The following is a 20977-nucleotide window of genomic DNA, read 5'->3' on the forward strand; positions in this document are numbered from 1 at the left end:
CTTCGCTACAAGACATCAGGGAACAAATGATTTTCATGATCGTTCTCTTATGTCTTTACAGAGGAGTATAAACATTTAAAAACATTTAGATATTTGATTTTTTAAAAATAAAAATTAACCACATTGCTGACTACTGAAGCATGTAAACTGCAATATTTTGAAATATGCTGACCATCAGTGAACCCAGGATAGGTTGTGGTGCAAACTGAGGCCTTGGTGTCAATCCCTATATAGGATGCTGGCAAAACTTCATTTCTTCTATTTTTACCATACGAATAGAATTGAAAGCTCTCATATTCTCTATTTGCTTCTGATGGAGATTGAGCCTCTTACATAATGCTTGAGTACAAGCTCCCATTTGGGAAGCCAAAAAGATAGAGGTAAACAGACATGTTGAAACTGGCAATTTGAACAATTAATTAATATTAATTTAACTATTTTTATTATTTGCATATCAATTGAACGGATTTTAACAGATCCATAAATTACAAGGCAGATCTCTTCAAATGCTCTAGTCACTAAGCAGATACTAAAGTTTCAATAAATATTTGATATGATCTTGATTTTGGCTTAAGGGAAAATGGGAGAGATGAATTTCTACTTTGTAGATGTGGAAAAAGAAACGCAATGACTTTCAGATAGTCTATGTCCTAAGACGTTGGGAGAAGAAAGAGGAGAGGAAGGGAAAAGGGTTGAATTGAATTAAGTAGTCTAATTTTTCTTTGCACAAAGTCAGAAACCTGAGGCCCTTCAGTGGACAGCCTTAACACAAATTCTGTAATGCATAGAGACAGACCTGCTAATGGTCGTAGTGTGACTGCAGAAGAGGGGAAGAACACGTGTAGAAACGAAAAGTGCCCCAGATCTAAAACTGCTCTGCACGTACGGTCCCTGTGCCGCTAGCTACTTTGGAAGTCCCAGCGGTGAGAGCAGCTTGGGTCTCCACACCTGGAGCCGTTCTCCGCGGCCACGCCCCAGAGGCGGGAGGAGCTTTCCTCGAAGCCCCGCCCCTGCCCGCCCTCCTCGCCCTCCTGCGACGCCCTAGAAGCCGGTGGCGGTCGCGAAAACACCGGAAGGAGCTGGAGCCGTTGCGGGAAGTGGCCGGGAGGCTGGTATCCCGCAGGCTGAGCTGCGGGTCCGTTTTCCGGCCTTCCAGAAGCGACGCCGCCCCCTCCTAGGCCAGGGGAAGAAAAGCGGAGCTGGTGGGAGGTGCGGCCGCAGGCCACCGTCGGCCGCGCTGGCGGGGCCCGTGGGGAAGGCCGTGGAGGTGAGCGCGTAGCTGTTGGGAGGGGCGCGGGGTCGAAGTGCGCCTCGCCTTTAGCTAGGGATCGGTCTGTGTTTTCGCTCCCGCGCGCCGGGGCTGTGGCTGCTGCAGCGGCTTCTTTTTCTTGGTTCGGGGTGGTGGTGGGTGCGCGGGTGGGTAGAAGGCCTAGGCCCCTCCGGTGCTCTGCGCTGCAGGGATGATTGATGGCCTCCCCAGTAGGGGCGGTGGAGGATGCGAGTCAGTCGTAGATTTGAGGAAGGGTCCCCAGGGGGCGCTCCCCTGGGAAGCGGGAGGAAGGAGGGGTGAGAAGAGTCCCGAAGCGGGCCTCCTCTCTTTTCCTCGGTCTCCGCATGCCGGCTTATCAGTCCAGCACGGTGGGCGCAGGCGACTGAAAGCCCCGCAGTGCGCTGGCTCCTGGGTTCTGATTTCGCTTTGCGGCGTAGTTGGGGTGATCGGACCCATTCGTGCAGCCCCAGGGGTCCCGTTATTAATTGTTGTCAGCAGGAAAACCTAGGCGTCAACGTCACCGAAATTTTTCTTAGACGAATATTTAATCCTTACTGTTTCACCGGTTACTCCTTGCGGTCTGTCCATCCGCAGCTTTTGTTTGAGTCAGTTTCCATGGTGTGTGGTTTCCCAGACCGTTACTCTTACATATTTTACCTACTACAAAATGATCTTCATTTGAATATTTACAGGGTGCAAATTGAGCTGTTGGATGACTATGGGTGTTTTGCACTCAGGTATTTTTAGGGTTTACGTCTCATATAATCAGTATAAGGCCGGGAAAATTGGGCCAGAGGGGATAACGCTGGCAGGAGCATAGGCTCTAAACTTACGATAAGAATCTCTAGACTTATTGCTTAATAGATGTATAGAATAGTAGAATTTTTTAGTTTAATCAGATTATTTTTCTTTTAAGGAAAACTTGTTTCAAAAAATAATGAGGCTGTTCTAGTTCCACTTCTGGTTGAGACAGTTGTATCATTTGGAAAGGTCTGACCAAAGCAGATAATAAGCTATTTGATTTGAACCTAATACGAATATTGTTAGTGAATTCATGCTATTAATATAAACATGGGGAAAAGTAGGAATCTTATTGAAAGACAGTGCTAATTTTAAGGAAAAGTAATAGTAATAAGTTATACTACACCGGAGGCTTTATGTTATTTAATTTACTTTGGCAGCATTAAAATAAAAAGGACAGTACAAAAGTATTGCAGGAATAAACTATTTGACCTCTTGCCATATGCAAGAGGGATAGTCTACTTAAGATTGCTTCTTATTTTTGATCTGGTTTATAGCCAGCTTTCACTTTTTTGTCTTGAGCTCTTTATAACTTACGCCTTTATAACCTATTTGTAAAAAATAACTGTGCATTTAATGACGTTAGATTGTAGTAAATAGATTATTTTAATCGTTTGAAATTCAGAGTTAAGGAGATAATTTTTACATTTATTTATTGTTAGAATTTTCAGTGACCTTTCACATATACAATCTTATTTGATCCTCATGCCAGTCCTCTGAGTTAGAAATGCCAAGAAGTAAAGTCTTTTCCCATGACAGAAGCATTTCAAGATTGTGTAAGGATCAGAATTTCCCTAAAGCCTGAAATAATCTTGAAGTAACCTTTGATATAAATTGGAATTCAGCTAAGTATTGGAACACTGTGAAGTATAACATGGGACAGACTCTGGACTCTTTGCAAGGAAATGAAGTACATACATGGTGAAAGATTTTTGGTGAGAAACATGAAATGTAGTCATTTCCCAAAAATAAAGGAATAAGTAACAGCTTTCTTTAGTGTTGTTTTTAAACTTTTTTTTAAGTCTGCATGTGATTTCAGGAGCATTTTGATAAATAGGTTAGTCCCAAAGAGTCTGAGATAAGCTCAGTTTGTTTGTCTGTAAAAAGGAGCATGAATTTTGTACTAATACTTAAGAATGCATATATAAAAATAAATGTTCTTTTCAAAAGTTACTCTAGAAGGCTATGTAGGTCAATATCTATGGGTCTATCAGGGAAAGAAAGCCCTTTGGAAAATAAAAAGAATGGAACATGGTTTCTACCCTTAAAGAATTTAAAGTCAGGCTTGTAGTCAAGTAGGGTAGGTTTTTACAGAACTGTGGTAAAATGTCTTATGACTATTACAATCAGGAATTTAGGTGAGGGAGACATTACTTGTGATTGAATCTTGATAGAGATGATATTTGAGATGAGTGAGCTTTGCAAGGTTTTCAACAGGCGAATATTGGAGAACATTTCTAAAAACAGTAGATTATTGCGTTCCTGGAAAGGTACAACTTATATTTGAGAAAGGATCAGTACAATAGTTTGGCTGATGATAAGTTATGATTTATCTAAGTTAGAAATAGGAGATGAAAAAGACAAATCACGAAGGGCTTCATTGAAGATGTTTGGTTAGAAGAGGTATGTGATCCATATGAATGCAGAATGAGCTGTAATTGGGAGATGATTGAGACCAAGAGAACACTTGGGCAGCTTTAGGTTAAGCAAGATCTTGATAGTGTCACTTTTTTTTTTTTTTCAGTACGCGGGCCTCTCACTGTTGTGGCCTCTCTCGTTGCGGAGCACAGGCTCCGGACGCGCAGGCTCAGCGGCCATGGCTCACGGGCCCAGCTGCTCCGCGGCATGTGGGATCCTCCTGGACCAGGGCATGAACTCGTGTCCCCTGCATCGGCAGGTGGACTCACAGCCGCTGCGCCACCAGGGAAGCCCCGATAGTGTCACTTTTGTGGCCCTTGTAGTTTCTCCAAAGTGCTATCTTGTAAGCAGACCTTGAGATAACATGGGTGCAGGTGAGATGCCAGGAAGCACAAGTGAGGGAGTGGGTAAAGAGTCAGGAAAGGGAAAAAAAGCCAGTGATGGGCAACTGGGGGTTAATCCTGTGGAGATTTTTGTAGAGCTGCCTTAGAATTGTCCTACTAACTGAAGGGTAGATGGGGAGTTTTTCCACCTACTCTAGTCCTCACTGATGGAGATTGTTCTTGAAATGTTTCGAGCACTTCCCATTGTCTTAGCTAGGGTTGGGCAGGCTCCTGTTGGTGGAGGTGGGAAGCTGTCAGGATACTATCTGTACCAGCTGCAAGGTGAGCTGAAGGGATGGGGGCCGGATGTCAACTGTGTCTGTTAATAGGCATTCTTATTAAATAATCAAGATGTGAAATAAAAGCCTCAATTTAGGTGGAGATCTAGAAGAAATGTGAGTTGAGAAGTGATGGATAAAAGAAGCAAGCAGTAGAATTTGGTAACTGGTAGAATATAGAAAATGAGGGATGCTAAAATGGCACTGAGGTTTGAGAGTTATGTAACTTGTGATTGAGGAGGGTTGACAGAAGGTCACTGACATTCAAATTAGTTATTTCAGGAGAATAAAGGAATTACAGTGTGTTGATAAAGTAGAGTGTAGGTGACCAGTCATTCAAAAGGGAAAGTAGGGTGGAGATTTGAACAGTGCTGCCACCCCTACTAGATACACAGTGTCTGACCCATACTTGATTGGGCCTTTGTTAAATTAGCCTCTAAATGCCTGGGGCTAGCGCGTCCTGAAATATGGCAGTATGGTGAAAATATGAGACTGAATGTGACATAAGAAGATTTCTTACATTTTTTAACTATTTATAAAATCCTGAAGGAGGAATTGCTAATATTTTTAGTAGAGGCATTATTTAGATGAATAAATTCTGATTCTTTTTTATAATCAACAATATTCTGGTAAAGAAAAAAATTGGCAAAATTTCTTAGAGTGGTTCTCATTTGAATATGGTGGTTGCAATTGTTTTTCCATGATTCTACATGTTCTACTTAAGTAGTTTTAATGACTGTCCCATAATGTTGATACTCTGTTAATTTAATTACCCCTCCATCTTGCTCAGAAGTGACTTAGGGTGAAAATTACCATCAGCTGGTTTGTGCTTCATTCTATTCATTGATTCTTGTTCTCCATTTCTCTTCCTCTTGCTTCCTCCCTCTTCTCTCTTCCCCCTCTGCCTAGTGTTTGTCACAATTATTTCAACTAGATAAGGCTACAGTTGACTATACTTTGCTGTTATTGGACAGATTTTTTTTCTTTGTAGGAAATGCTGGTTAATGTTTACAAATCTTGATTAAGGAATTTTATTTAAAGCGAGGTTGCCGGGTTGGAGCTATGCTTTTGGGTGGTTTATTGTGGCAGTGTTAAGAATAGGTTCTAGAACAGCTAGATTGCAGGTAGAGCAATCAATTAGGAGATTATATAGTTCTCTTAATAGACTCAGTAAGCCTCTCATTAATTAGACTGTTAAGGGTCAAAGGGACAGATGTTTTTAAGAAAAGGGAAATTAGAAGATTAGTACTAAATTTCTTTTTCTTTGTTATGATTTGAACGAAAATTAAGAACGATTAGGGGAAGAGTTATAGGACTGTAAGATCTGTGTGAAGATTTTAAGGAGTTTGTGTTTGCTAGAATATTTGTTTAAAGGACAAGAAACACAGTTCTTAAAAGTGCTCATCAGGGGACTTCCCTGGTGGCACATTGTTTAAGAATCTGCTTGCCAATGCAGGGGACACGGGTTTAAGCCCTGGTCGGGGAAGCTCACATGCCGCGGAGCAACTAAGCCTGTGTACCACAACTACTGAGCCCGTGTGCCACAACTACTGAAGCCTGCGCGCGTAGAGCCCATGATCCGCAACAAAAGAAGCCACCACAATGAGAAGGCCGTGCACCACAACGAAGAGTATCTCCCGCTCGCCGAAAGTAGAGAAAGCCCGCGCACAGCAACGAAGACCCAACGCAGCCATAAATAAATAAATAAATTTAAAATAAAACAGTGCTCATCAGGGGACTTCCCTGGTGGTGCAGTGGATAAGACTCCACGTCTTATCCACTGGGGGCCCGGGTTCGATCCCTGGTAAGGGAACTAGATCCCACATGTGTGCTGCAACTAAGAGTTCGCATGCCACAACTAAGGAGCCCATGAGCCACAACTTAAGACCCGGCACAACCAAACAAATAAATATATTTTTTTAAAAAGTGCTCATCAGCATATTTTATAGATTAAAAGTCTCCACGGACTCTTATTATAGATTGATTTAGAATAAAATAAACTTTTCTGCCTATTGTACTCTTTGCTGATATTAATACTTCTATTGTCAATGTTTTTGGCTTGCTTTTGTTGTATAGTAATTTTCTTCTATGGTAAATATGGAAAAATAAGCTGTAAGGTTATTATAATGTTGCATTTTTACAATTAAAATAATTTTGAAACCTAGTATTTAAAATAGTACAGTTGGGCTTCCCTGGTGGCACAGTGGTTAAGAATCCACCTGCCAGTGCAGGGGACATGGGTTCGAGCTCTGGTCCAGGAAGATCCCACATGCTGCGGAGCAACTAAGCCTGTGCGCCACAGCTACTGAGCCTTCGCTCTAGAGCCTGCAAACCGCAACTACTGAGTCCACATTTCACAACTACTGAAGCCTGCCCACCTAGAGCCCGTGCTCCGCAACAAGAGAAGGTACCGTAATGAGAAGCACATGCACTGCAACGAAGAGCAGCCCCCACTTGCCTCAACTAGAAGAAAGCCGCACACAGCAACAAAGACCCAACACAGCTAAAAATAATAAATAAAATTAAAAATAAAATAAAATAGTACAGTTGGGGGCTTCCAGGGTGGTGTAGTGGTTAAGAATCCTCCTACCAATGCAGGGGACATGGGTTCGATCCTTGGTCCGGGAAGATCCCACGTGCCCCGGAACAACCAAGCCCGTGCACCACAACTACTGAGCCTTGCGCTCTAGTGCCTGCGAGCCACAACTACTGAAGCCCACGCGCCTAGAGTCCGTGCTCCACAACAAGAGAAGCCACCACAATGAGAAGCCCGCGCACTGCAACAAAGAGTAGCCCCCGCTCGCTGCAACTAGAGAAATCCCAGGCAGAACAACAAAGACCCAATGCAGCCAAAAATAAATAATTATTTTTAAAAAAACAGTTTAAAAAAGTAAAAGATAAAATAGTACAGTTGGACTAGTCAGATTAGTTGTAGTAATGGAACAGTTGTATAGGTTGAAACTACTGACAGACAAATCAGTTTTTCTGCAGTCAGAGAATCTTAGAATTGACTTTAGGGCAAAATGCTGTCCTTTGAAACACCTGACAGTTGGTCTTCCAGCCTCTGTGTGTAACAATGATGGGGAACATCCTACTTCCCAAGGTTCCACCTTCCATTTTTATATAACTCTAATTGTTGAAAATCTTCACCATTGACTGGAGTTGCTATTTCTAAATTTCTCAAGTTACGTAAAAAAGAAAAGATCTCTCTTACTTTGGTCATAATGTCCAAATAATTGGAATGCATGTATCAAGTCCTCCAACTTTTTTTTTTTTTTTGGCTGCTTGGAGCGACTTACGGGATTGTAGTCCCCCAGCCTAGGGCCTGGGCAGTGAAAGTGCCGAGTCCTAACCACTGGACCGCCAGGGAACTCCCCTCAAGTCCTCCAACTTTTGCCTTCCGCTGTCTAAACATAACATCCATACTTTCAATTTTTGCTTATAATAGTTAACATTTATTGAGTGCTTACTCTCACTCTGTTCAAAGTAATTTATATATGTTAACAAATGTGTTATATAACACCCCCCCAACTCCACGAGGTAGATTTTTGTAATTATCTCAATTTTATAGATGAGGGAACTCAGGCACAGAGAAGTGACTTAACCCTGGTCACAAATCTAGGACATGGTGGAGCTTGGATTTGAACCCAGGTAGCCTTGCTCCGGAAACTTTACTTTTAGCCATAGTGTTGTCTTTATGAGGATACAGTTTTCAAATTATTTAAGACTGTCTATGGAAGGCATTTGTATTCTGTAGCTTTTAACGTTCTTCATAAATAAAACGTTCACTAAATAATCTACTTAGTTTATGAGTACAATAAGACTGGCTTCTCTTTTTATTGTGAAACCTATTCTGTTGATAAATTGAGTGAGAACTGCACTGTTGTTTCCTTCGTCTTTTAGCATCTAGAATCTAAATACCTGAAACCCTTTTTTTGGCCTTACTTTAGACAGTAGACTCTTTTTTTTTAATTAATTAATTTATTTATTTATTTTTGGGTGTGTTGGGTCTTCGTTTCTGTGCGAGGGCTTTCTTTAGTTGCGGCGAGCAGGGGCCACTCTTCAACGCGGTACGTGGGCCTCTCACTATCGTGGCCTCTCTTGTTGCGGAGCACAGGCTCCAGACGCGCAGGCTCAGTAGTTGTGGCTCACGGGCCCAGTCGCTCCGCGGCATGTGGGGTCCTCCCAGACCAGGGCTCGAATCCGTGTCCCCTGCATTGGCAGGCAGATTCTCAACCCCTGTGCCACCAGGGAAGCCCCTGACAGTAGACTCTTTTAATGCTAATATAGAATACTATATCTATCCTTGTTAATCTTAGCTCATTTTTCTAAATAAAATGTCATTTCTTTAATTATTTTTATAATTTTATAATTAGATTTAACTAGCCTGTCTTCTGTGTCTTTATCCAGATTTTTGTTAAGAATTTTGAACAGTTCTGCCATCTGCTAATACAGAGTTTCTTCTGGATTCATATTAATCTTCTGTGTAACTAATAAATTAGCAACCAGTTCTCATGACAAGTTTTTTTGTCACAGTCGCTTGATTCTGATTCTTTATAAATAGCTTTACTTTTTGGAATAGACTAGATAATGGAATACAGGCAGTTTTTCAATATTAAAAGGTTTTCCTTAGGTTACCAACTATGTCTTGATGTGTAACAAATATTAATAACACTGGTCCCTATGCTTTTCCTGTATTAAAACTTGAATGTCTGCTATTCTTTTATTAGGATGACTAGGTCAGAATTTGGGGCCTGAAGATTTGGGGATTGTACTGCTAAAAAGTAATATCTTCCCCACCTCCTTAAAAGTAATATCTTCAGAAGCAGTTTTGAATCTACAGATGGGCACTTGAGCCCCTGCCAAAGCTGTACATCATACAGCATGATGCTGTCATTTCAACCTGGAAGATTTTTCAGTTGTTATTACCATCATTATTGCTGAGGAGATTTCAAATTGTCCAGATAGGGTAGATAGAGGGAAAAGTTGTCTGATAAAAGATTGCAAAGGTCAGGACAAATTGAGGTCAAATTATGGAAAGCCTTAATTTCCATGCACAGTTTGAATATCTTTTGCTCTCTAGTAATTCCCAACCTGTGATCCCCAAGCTTCCAGAGGAGTCTTAGAGTTTTGTAGGTTAATAGTTTTGTAGATTTGTATATTTTGGAGATTAAACCCTTGTTGGTTTCTTCACTTGCATATATTTTCTTCCATTCTGAGGGTTGGCTTTTTGTTTTGTTTATGGTTTCCTTTGCTGTGCAAAAGCTTTTAAGTTTAATTAGATCCCATTTGTTTATTTTTGTTTTAATTTTCATTACTCTAGGAAGTGGATCAAAAAAGATCTTGTTGCAGTTTATGTCAAAGAGTGTTCTGCCTGTGTTTTCCTGTAAGAGTTTTATAGTGTCTGGCCTTACATTTAGGTCTTTGATCCATTTTAAGTTTATTTTTGTGTATGATGTTTGGGAGTGTTCTAATTTCATTCTTTTACATGTAGCTGTCCAGTTTTCCCAGCATCGCTTATTGAAGAGACTGTCTTTTCTCCATTGTATATTCTTACCTCCTTTGTCATAGATTAGGTGACAGTAGGTGCATGGGTTTATCTCTGGGCTTTTTACCCTGTTCCGTTGATCTGTATTTCTGTTTTTGTGCCAGTACCATACTCTCTCGATTACTGTAGCTTTGTAGTATAGTCTGAAGTCAGGGAGCCTGATTCCTCCAGTTCCATTTTTCTTTCTCAAGATTGCTTTGGCCATTTGGTGTCTTTTGTGTTTCCATACACATTGTAAAATGTTTTGTTCTAATTCTATGAAAAAATGCCATTGGTAATTTGATGGGGATTGCATTGAATCTGTAGATCGCTTTGGGTAGTATAGTCATTTTCATAGTATTGATTGTTCTGATCCAAGAACATCGTATATCTCTCCATCTGTTTGTTCATCTTTGATTTTTTTCATCAGTATCTTATAGTTTTCTTTTGTAAAAAATAAATTTATTTATTTTTATGTATTTGGCTGTGTTGGGTCTTAGTTCCAGCGTGCAGAATCTTTGTTGCGGCATGTGGGATCTGTCGTTTCAGTGAGCAGGCTTCTCTCTAGTTGTGGTGTGCGGGCTCTTGAGCGTGGGGGCTCAGTAGTTGCGGCACGCGGGCTCTCTAGTTGTGGTGCACAGGCTCCAGAGCATGCAGGCTTAGTTGCCCCGTGACATGTGTGATCTTACTTCCGCAACCAGAGATTGAACCCGTGTCCCCTGCATTGGAAGGCGGATTCTTAACCACTGGACCACCAGGGAAGTCCCAGTATCTTATAGCTTTCTGAGTACAGGTCTTTGGCCTCCTTAGGTAGGTTTATTCATAGGTGTTTTATTCTTTTTGTTGTGATGGTAAATGGGACTATTTCCTTAATTTCTCTTTCTGATCTTTTGTTGTTAGTGTATAGGAATGCAAGAGATTTCTGTGTATTAATTTTGTATCCTGCAAGTTTACCAAATTCATTGATTAGCTCTAGTAGTTTTCTAGTAGCATCTTTAGGATTTTCTGTGTATAGAATCATGTTATCTGCAAATTAATTCTCATTAAGCTGTTTAAATACCAGAACATTAATAGCAGAATGGAGAGAACTGATCTTTCTCTAGTCCCCCTTTCTTCTTTGCTGTGAGGCAACATTCTGAGTACATAACCTTCAAAACTGTATTTTTATCCTTTTACAGTGGATATGTACATACAGATACAACGTGCTATTATGCATGTTTTGTTTTGGGGCTTTATTTTTTTTGAACATTGTTTTCTTACTTTTTTTTTTTTTTTTTTTTATTTTAACTGAAGTATAGTTAATTTACAATGTTGTATTAGTTTCCGGTGTACAGCAAAGTGATTCTGTTGTACATATATATATTTTTCACATTTTTTTCCATTATAGTTTATTACAGGATAATTAAATATAGTTCCCTCTGCTATACAGTAGGACCTTGTTTACCTGTTTTATATATAGTAGTTTGTATCTGATAATCCCAAACTCCTAATGTATTCTTCCCTCAGGTTTTAAATTTTTACTTCAGTGGTATCATAGAGAATGTATTATTTTGCATCTTCCTTTTTTTCTATTCAACATTATGTCCTTTAGATCTACTCATGTTGATAAATTATCCATCCAGTTCATGAAGTTAAACTGATGTGTAGTGTTCAGTCATGAATATATATACATATATATGTATATATATGTATATGTATATATATATCCAACCTTGTACTGATGCACTTAAAACATTTTACAGTCAAAAGTGAGATAACATACTGTCTAGAAAGCAGTGAGAAGAACATTTCCATCCCATTGGCAAACATTGGTGTTAAGAAGAAAATGTATAGTTTAAATACTTTTATTATTAAGTAAATAAAACTAAGAGAATTCAGTTCCCATATTTAGGGATTAAGAAAATAAAACAGAAACCAAATAGGACATGGGGATTAAAGATAAAAATGTAATTAATGAAAGTGGAAACAACAAAACAAAAATAGTGGGAAGGATAAATCCCAAAGCTGGTTCTTTGCAAGGACTGATGAATTAGATAAACCTCATATAGAAGAGAAGAAAATGGAGTAAAAATATGCAATATTAGGAATGAGGAAGGCGACATCATAGATACCCAGGTATAGGAGAGGTTAACGGAATTTTATGCAAACCTTCTTGAGAATACTACATGTTATGCCATGATGCCAAAGTTGAAAGTCAAGATTAATGGATAATTTTTTTTTTTTTTTTTTTTGTGGTACGCGGGCCTCTCACTGTTGTGGCCTCTCCCACTGCAGAGCACAGGCTCCGGACGCGCAGGCTCAGCGGCCATGGCTCATGGGCCCAGCCGCTCTGCGGCACGTGGGATCTTCCCGGACTGGGGCACGAACCCATGTCCCCTGCATCGGCAGGCGGACTCTCAACCACTGCGCCACCAGGGAAGCCCTAATGGATAATTTTATACCAAAATATAAATTAATAAAATTGACCCAAGAAGCAGAAAAGTTGAATTGACCAGTTCTTGCTCAAGGATTGAAAAGATCATTGAAGATCTGTCCTTGAAAGAGACAGCATAACAGATGGTTTCACAGCTGACTTTTATTTAGTTTATAAACAACATATAGTTTTTTTAAAAAACTGTATTGTATGTTATTAAAGATGCAAAGCTACTCAGTGCATTCTGTGAAGTACACATATTGGGTTAGCCAAAAAGTTCGTATGGGTTTCTCCATAAGATGTTACAAATTTTTGGCCAGCCCGATACTTTTATCCCTGATTAAAATGCTATCAAAAAAGGTCAATCTCACTTACATCTAGAAATGCAAAATTTCTAAATACAATATTAGCCAATAGAATCTAGATATGAAATAACGGACTAATAGTACATTTTGACCCAGTAGGGTGTATTACATCAGTGCAAGGATCCTTAGTATCAAGTCTGTTAATATAATAGATAATATCAACAAATGAAACAAGGAGTCTAGGAAGCCATCAGTAGCTGCTGAAAAGACATTTAAAAAAAAAAATCTTTATTGGAGTATAATTGCTTTACAATGTTGTGTTAGTTTCTGCTGTATAACAAAGTGAATCAGCTATATGCATATGTATATCCCCATATCTCCTCCCTCTTGAGTCTCCCTCCCACCCTCCTTATCCCACCCCTGTAGGTGGTCACAAAGCACCAAGCTGATCTCCCTGTGCTATGCAGCTGCTTCCCACTAGGTATCTATTTTACATTTGGTAGTGTATATATGTCAGTGTTACTCTTTCACTTCATCCCACCTTCCCTTTCCCCATGTCCGCAAGTCCATTCTCCACATCTGTGTCTTTATTCCTGTCCTGCCCATAGGTTCATGAGAACCATTTTTTTTTTTTAAGATTCCATATATATGTGTTAGCATGTGGTATTTGTTTTTCTCTTTCTGGCTTACTTCAGTCTGTATGACAGACCCTAGGTCCATCCACTTCACTACAAGTAACTCAATTTCGTTTCTTTTTATGGCTGAGTAATATTCCATTGTATATATGTGCCCCATCTTCTTTATCCATTCATCTGTCAATGGACACTTAGGTTGCTTCCATGTGCTGGCTATTGTAAATAGTGCTACAGTGAACATTGTGTTACATGACTCTTTTTGAATTATGGTTTTCTCAGTGTATATGTTTGGGATTGTTGGGTTATGTAGTAGTTCTATTTTTAGTTTTCTAAGGAACCTCCATACTGTTCTTCATAGAGGCTGTGTCAATTTACATTCCCACCAACAGTGCAAGAGGGTTCCTTTTTCTCCACACCCTCTCCAGCATTTGTTTTTTGTAGACCTTGTGATAATGGCCATTCTGACCAGTGTGAGGTGATACCTCATTGTAGTTGTGATTTGCCTTTCTCTAATGATTAGTGATGTTGAGCATCTTTTTTTTTTTTTTTCTGTACGCGGGCCTCTCACTGCCGTGGCCTCTCCTGTTGCAGAGCACAGGCTCCGGACGCGCAGGCTCAGCGGCCATGGCTCACAGGCCCAGGTGCTCCGTGGCATGTGGGATCTTCCCGGATGGGGGCACGAACCCGTGTCCCCTGCATCAGCAGGCAGACTCTCAACAACTGCGCCACCAGGGAAGCCCGAGCATCTTTTCATGTGTTTGTTGGCAATCTGTATACTTTTTTTGGAGAAATGTCTGTTTAGGTCTTCTGCCCATTTTTGAATTGGGTTTTTTGATACTAAGCTGAATGAGCTGCTTGTATATTTTGGAGATTAATCCTTTGTCAGTTGCTTCGTTTGCAACTATTTTGTCCCATTCTGAGGGTTGTCTTCTTGTCTTGTTTATTTTTTGTCTCCTTTGCTGTGCAAAACCTGTTAAGTTTCATTAGGTCCCATTTGTTTATTTATGCTTTTATTTCCATTTCTCTAGGCGGTGGGTCAAAAAGGATCTTGCTGTGACTTATGTCATAGAGTGTTCTGCCTGTGTTTTCCTCTAAGAATTGTATAGTGTCTGGTCTTACATTTAGGTCTTTAATCCATTTTGTGTTTATTTTTGTGTATGGTGTTAGGAAGTGTTCTAGTTTCATTCTTTTACATGTAGCTGTCCAATTTGCCCAGCACCACTTATTGAAGGGACTGTCTTTTCTCCATTTTATACTCTTGCCTCCTTTATCAAAGATAAGGTGACCATATGTGCGTGGGTTTATCTCTGGGCTTTCTATTCTGTTCCATTGATCTATGTTCCTGTTTTTTGTGGCAGTACCATACTGTCTTGATTACTGTAGCTTTGTAGTATAGTCTGAAGTCAGGGAGCCTGATTCCTCCAGCTCTGTTATTCTTTCTCAAGATTGCTTTGGCTATTCGGGGTCTTTTGTGTTTCCATACAAATTGTGAAATTTTTTGTTCTAGTTCTGTGAAAAATGCCATTGGTAGTTTGATAGGGATTGCACTGAATCTGTAGATTGCTTTGGGTAGTCCAGTCACTTTTACAATGTTGATTCTTCCAATCCAAGAATGTGGCATATCTCTCCATTTGTTTGTATCATCTTTAATTTCTTTCATCAGCATCATAGTTTTCTGTGTACAGGTCTTTTATCTCCTTAGGTAGGTTTATTCCTAGGTGTTTTAGTCTTTCTGTTGCAGTGGTAAATGGGAGTGTTTCCTTAATTTCTCTTTCAGATTTTTCATCATTAGTGTATAGGCATGCAAGAGATTTCTGTTCATTAATCTTGTATCCTGGTACTTTACCAGATTCATTGATTAGCTCTAGTAGTTTTCTGGTAGCATAGGATTTTCTATGTATAGTATCATGTCATCTGCAAACAGTGAAAGCTTTACTTCTTCTTTTCTCATTTGGATTCCTTTTATTTCGTTTTCTTCTCTGATTGCTGTGGGTAAAACTTCCAAAATATGTTGAATAATAGTGGTGAGAGTGGGCAACTTTGTCTTGTTCCTGATCGTAGAGGAAATGGTTTCAGTTTTTCACCATTGAGAACAATGTTGGCTCTGGGTTTGTCATATATGGCCTTTATTATGTTGCGGTAAGTTCCCTCTATGCCTACTTTCTGGAGTGTTTTTATCATAAATGGGTGTTGAATTTTGTGGAAAGCTTTTTCCACATTTACTGAGATGATCATATGGTTTTTATTTTTCAGTTTGTTAGTATGGTGTATCACATTGTTTGATTTGCATATATTGAAGAGTCCTTGCATTCCTGGGATAAACCCCACTTGATCGTGGTGTATGATCCTTTTAATGTGTTGTTGGATTCTGTTTGCTAGTATTTTGTTGAGGATTTTTGCATTTATGTTCATCAGAGATATTGGCTTGCAGTTTTCTTTTTTTGTGACATCTTTGTCTGGTTTAGGTATCAGGGTGATGGTGGCCTCATAGAATGAGTTTGGGAGTGTTCCTCCCTCTGCTATATTTTGGAAGAGTTTGAGAAGGATAGGTGTTAGCTCTTTTCTAAATGTTTGATAGAATTCGCCTGTGAAGCCATCTGGCTCTGGGCTTTTGTTCGTTGGAAGATTTTCAATCACAGTTTCAGTTTCAGTGCTTGTGAGTCGTCTGTTTATATTTTCTGTTCCTTCTTGGTTCAGTCTCAGAAGGTTGTGCTTTTCTAAGAATTTGTCCATTTCTTCCAGGTTGTCCATTTTATTGGTGTATAGTTGCTTGTAGCAATCTCTCATGATCCTTTGTGTTTCTGCAGTGTCTATTGTTACTTCTCATTTTTCATTTCTAATTCTGTTGATTTGAGTCTTCTCCCTTTTTTTCTTGATGTGTTTGGCTAATCAATTTTGTTTATCTTCTCAAAGAACCAGATTTTAGTTTTATTGATCTTTGCTATTGTTTCCTTCATTTCTTTTTCACTTATTTCTGATCTGATCTTTATGATTTCTTTCGTTCTGCTAACTTTGAGGGGGGTTTTGCTTCTTTTTTCTTTAATTGCTTTAGGTGTATGTTTAGGTTGTTTATTTGAGATTTTTTTTTGTTTCTTGTAGGATTGTATTGCTTTTAACTTCTCTCTTAGAACTGCTTTTGCTGCATCCCATAGGTTTTGGGTCATCATTGTTTTCATTGTCATTTGTTTCTAGGTATTATTTGATTTCCTCTTTGATTTCCTCAGTGATCTCTTGGTTATTTAGTGACGTATTATTTAGACTCCATGTTTTTGTATTTTTTACAGTTGTTTTCCTGTAATTGATATCTATTCTCATAGTGTTGTGATCAGAAAGGATACTTGATATGATTTCAGGTTTCTAAAATTTACCAAGGCTTGATTTGTGACCCAAGATATGGTCTATCCTGGAGAATGTTCCATGCGCAGTAGAGAAGAAAGTGTATTGTGTTGTTTTTGGATGGAATGTCCTACAAATATCAGTTAAGTCCATCTTGTTTAATGTGTCATTTAAAGTTTTTGTTCCTTATTTATTTTCATTTTGGATGATCTGTGCATTGGTGAAAGTGGGATATTAAAGTCCCCTACTATGATTGTGTTATTATTTCCTCTTTTATGGCTGTTAGCATTTGCCTTACGTATTGAAATTCTCTTATATTGGGTGCATAAATATTTACAATTGTTATATCTTCTTGGATTGATCCCTTGATCATTTTGTAGTGTCCTTCATTGTCTCTTTTAATAGTTTTATTTAAAGTCTATTTTGTCTGATACAAGAATTGCTACTCCAGCTTTCTTTTGATTTCCATTTGCCTGGAATATCTTTTTCCATCCCCTCACTTTCAGTCTGTATGTGTCACTAGGTCTGAAGTGGGTCTCTTGTAGACAGCAGATATATGGGTCTTGTTTTTGTATCTGTTCAGCCAGTATATGTGTTTTGGTTGGAGCATTTATCCATTTACATTTAATGGAATCATCAATATGTATGTTCCTATTACCATTTTCTTCATTATTTTGGGTTTGTTTTTGTAGGTCTTTTCCTTCTCTTGTGTTTCCTTCCTAGAGAAGTTCCTTTAGCATTTGTTGTAAAGTTGGTTTGGTGGTGCTGATTTCTCTTAACTTTTGCTTATCTGTAAGCGTTTTAATTTCTCCATTGAATTTGAATAAGATCCTTGCTGACTAGAGTATTCTTTGTTGTAGGTTTTTCCCTTTCATCACTTTGAAAATGTCCTGCCACTCCCTTCTGGCTTGCAGAGTTTCTTCTGAATGATCATCTGTTAACCTTATGGGGATTCCCTTGGTTATTTGCTGCTTTTCTCTTGCTGCTTTTAATATTTTTTTTGTAGTTAATTTTTGATAGTTTGATTAATATGTGTCTCAGAGTGTCTCTCTTTGGGTTCATCCTATATGGGACTCTCTGTGGTTCCTGCACTTGATTGACTATTTCCTTTCCCATGTTAGGGAAGTGTTCGACTGTAATCTTTTCAGATATTTTCTCAGTCCCTTTCTTTTTCTCTTCTTCTTCTGGGACCCCTAAAATTGAATGTTGGTGCGTTTAATGTTGTCCCAGACGTCTCTGAGACTGTCCTCGATTCTTTTCATCCTTTTTTCTTTATTTTCCTCCCTAGTAGTTATTTCCACCATTTTATCTTTCAGGTCAGTTATCTGTTCTTCTGCCCTGTTATTCTGCTATTGATTCCTTCTACAGTATTTTTAATGTCAGTAATTCTGTTGTTAATCAGTGTTTGTTTCCTCTTTAGTTCTTCTAGAACCTTGTTAAATATTTCTTGTGTTTTCTCCATTGTGTTTCTGAGATTTTGGATCATCTTTACTATCATTACTCTGAATTCTTTTTCAGGTAGGTTGCCTGTTTCGTCTTCATTTATTTGGTCTTGTAGGTTTTTACCTTGCTCCTTCATCTGTAACATATATATATATATATTTTTAAATTAAATTAAATTTATTTATTTATTTTTGGCTGTGTTGGGTCTTCGTTTCTGTGCGAGGGCTTTCTCTAGTTGCGGCGAGCAGGGGCCACTCTTCATCGCGGTGCGCAGGCCTCTCACTGTCGTGGCCTCTCTTGTTGTGGAGCACAAGCTCCAGACGTGCAGGCTCAGTAGTTGTGGCTCACAGGCTTAGTTGCTCCATGGTATGTGGGATCTTCCCAGACCAGGGCTTGAACCCGTGTCCCCTGCATTGGCAGGCACATTCTCAACCACTGCACCACCAGGGAAGCCCTGTAACATATTTTTTTGTCGTTTCTTTTCTTTTTTCTTTCTTTTTTTTTTTTTTTTTTGATGGATGGATGGTGCTGTATTCCTGTCTTACTGGTTGTTTGGCCTGAGACATCCAGCAATAGAGTTTGGAGGCAGTTGGTTAGAGCTGGGTCTTGGTGCTGAGATGAGGACCTCTGGGGGGGCCTCACTCTGGTTAATATTCCCTGGGGTCTGAAGTTCTCTGTTAGTCCAGTGAGTTCGACTTGGAACTCCCACCATGGGAGCTTGGGCCCGACCTCCAGCCTGGGAATTGAGATCTCGCAAGATGGTCGCTGGGGGTTCCTCCCGTCCCCTTAGGTCTCCGTGGTCCCCCACCAGTGCCTGGTAGGTGCCCTAATTGTGAGGAGATGTGAATTCCACGTCCTCCTAGTACACCATCTTGACTCCGCCGTGAAAAGACATTCGATAGAGTTCATTAATACCATTTCTAACTAATATAATAATATAAATCAACTATACTTCAGTTTTTAAAATTAATTTATTTTATTTTTGACTGCACTGGGTCTTTGTTTTTCTAGTGGCCAGCGGTGGCAACTCTTCATTGTGGTGCGCGGGCTTTTCATTTCAGTGGCTTCTCTTGTTGCAGAGCACAGGCTCTAGGCACGCGGGCTTCAGTAGTTGCAGCACGGGGGTTCAGTAGTTGTGGCTCTCAGGTTCTAGAGCACAGGGTCTGTAGTTGTGGCGCATGGGCTTAGTTGCTCTATGGCATGTGGGATCTTCCCGGAGCAGGGGCTTGAAGCTGTGTCCCCTGCATTGGCAGGCAGATTCTTAACCAGTGTGCCACCAAGGAAGTCCCTGTACTTCAATTTAGAAGACCATTTCTGATTTTAAAAATGTAAGTACACTAAGAATGGAAAAAAATTATAGCAGATATCCTAAATGGCAAAACATTAATATAAGGACCCTGACATGGATGCTTACAGTCACCTTTATATTCAAGATTGCCTTTAGAGGTTCTAATAAATGCATTAAAACAGTAAAATTAAATAGCTGGTAGCAATATTGGAACAGAAGAGGTAAAATTATCAGGTTGTCTAGTGTACTTAGAGAGTAGACAAGGAAATGGAAATGGAACAGTGAAGGAAGTATGTTTTTACAGTTATCAAACTATTCTGTGTAGAATATTAGTTTCTGAATTAGATTAATATAATATGGGCACAGACAGATGAGTTTACAAAAAAAGAAAATCCAGAAATATTTTATGTGCCAATTTAATAAAGAATAAAGATAGGATTATAATTCAGTGGGAAATGTGTTGATTGTATAATAAAGGCACTGGTACAAATGTCTACCCATCTGGAGGAAAATAAAATTGGATTCCTGTCTTAAGATAAACTCCAGATAGATTAAAAGCCTTGTTAAAAAAAAAAATTTAAGGGTATTCTACAGCTTTAGCTCTATAAATTAGGGTGAAGGAAACCTTAAGATTGGAAACTCAGATGCTATTATAGAATGAGATCTGTCTGATTTTATAAATGCAAACTTTTAATAATAAAGCGTACCATAAGAAAGTTAACAATAGTTTTAGGCTTTTTTTTTTTCAGTACGCGGGCCTCTCACTGTTGTGGCCTCTTCCATTGCGGAGCACAGACTCTGGGCGCACAGGTTCAGTGGCCACGGCTCACGGGCCTAGCCGCTCCGCAGCATGTGGGATCTTTCTGGACCGGGGCACGAACCCGTGTCGCCTGCATTGGCAGGCGGGCTCTCAACCACTGCGCCACCAGGGAAGCCCCTGACAAAAATTTTTATATATAAGGTGTACAACGTGGCAGTTTCATATAAACATACATTGGAAAGTAATTACCACAGTCAAGCTAGTTAGCATTCATTACCTCATGTAGTTACTTTAATTTTTTTTTCTTGTCATGCCCCCACCCCTTCCCCTTTGGCAACCACCTGTTCTCTGTGTTTATGTGTTCGTTTCTGTTTTGTTTTTTAGATTCCATGTATACGTATTTGTCTTTCTTATTTTGACTTATTTCACTTAGTATAATACCCTCTAGGTCAATCCATGTAGTCACAAATGGCAAGGTTTCATTCTTCTTTATGGCTGAGTAGTATTCCATTTTGTGTATATGTGTGTGTGTGTGTGTGTGTGTGTGTGTGTGTGTGTGTATACACCCCACATATTTTTTATCCATTCATCTGTTGATGGATACTTAGGTTGTTTCCATATTTTGGCTGTTGTAAATAATATTGCATTAACATAGGGATGCCCATGTATGTTTTTGAATTAGTGTTTTTGTTTTCTTCAGAAAAGTATGCAGAAGTGGAATTGCTGGATCATATGATAGTTCTATTTTTAATTTTTTGAGGAACTTCCATACTGTTTCCCATAGTGGCTGTACCAATTTTCAATCCCACCAACAGGGCACAAGGGTTCCCTTTTCTCCACATCCTCACCAACACTTGTTTGTTGTCCTTTTTATAATAGGCATTTTGACAGGTATGAGGT

At 39.4% G+C, this 20977-nt stretch overlaps 1 protein-coding gene across 3 annotated transcripts in view; it reads left to right on the forward strand.

The window, feature by feature from the left end:
• The first annotated feature begins 1065 nt into the window (after positions 1–1065).
• The window catches only part of USP33 (ubiquitin specific peptidase 33), a 70320-nt gene continuing 50408 nt past the window's right edge, over positions 1066–20977 (forward strand). For 2 of the 3 annotated variants that reach the window (XM_082661772.1, XM_082661773.1), the window contains exon 1: positions 1066–1267. The gene's annotated coding sequence lies outside the window, so the exon portion shown is untranslated. The remainder of the gene's footprint in view (positions 1268–20977) is intronic. The other variant, XR_014297194.1, reaches the window with a different exon arrangement.

This window comes from Grampus griseus, assembly GCF_964374135.1.
Source record: "Grampus griseus genome assembly, chromosome: 1".
NCBI classification, from domain to species: domain Eukaryota; kingdom Metazoa; phylum Chordata; class Mammalia; order Artiodactyla; family Delphinidae; genus Grampus; species Grampus griseus.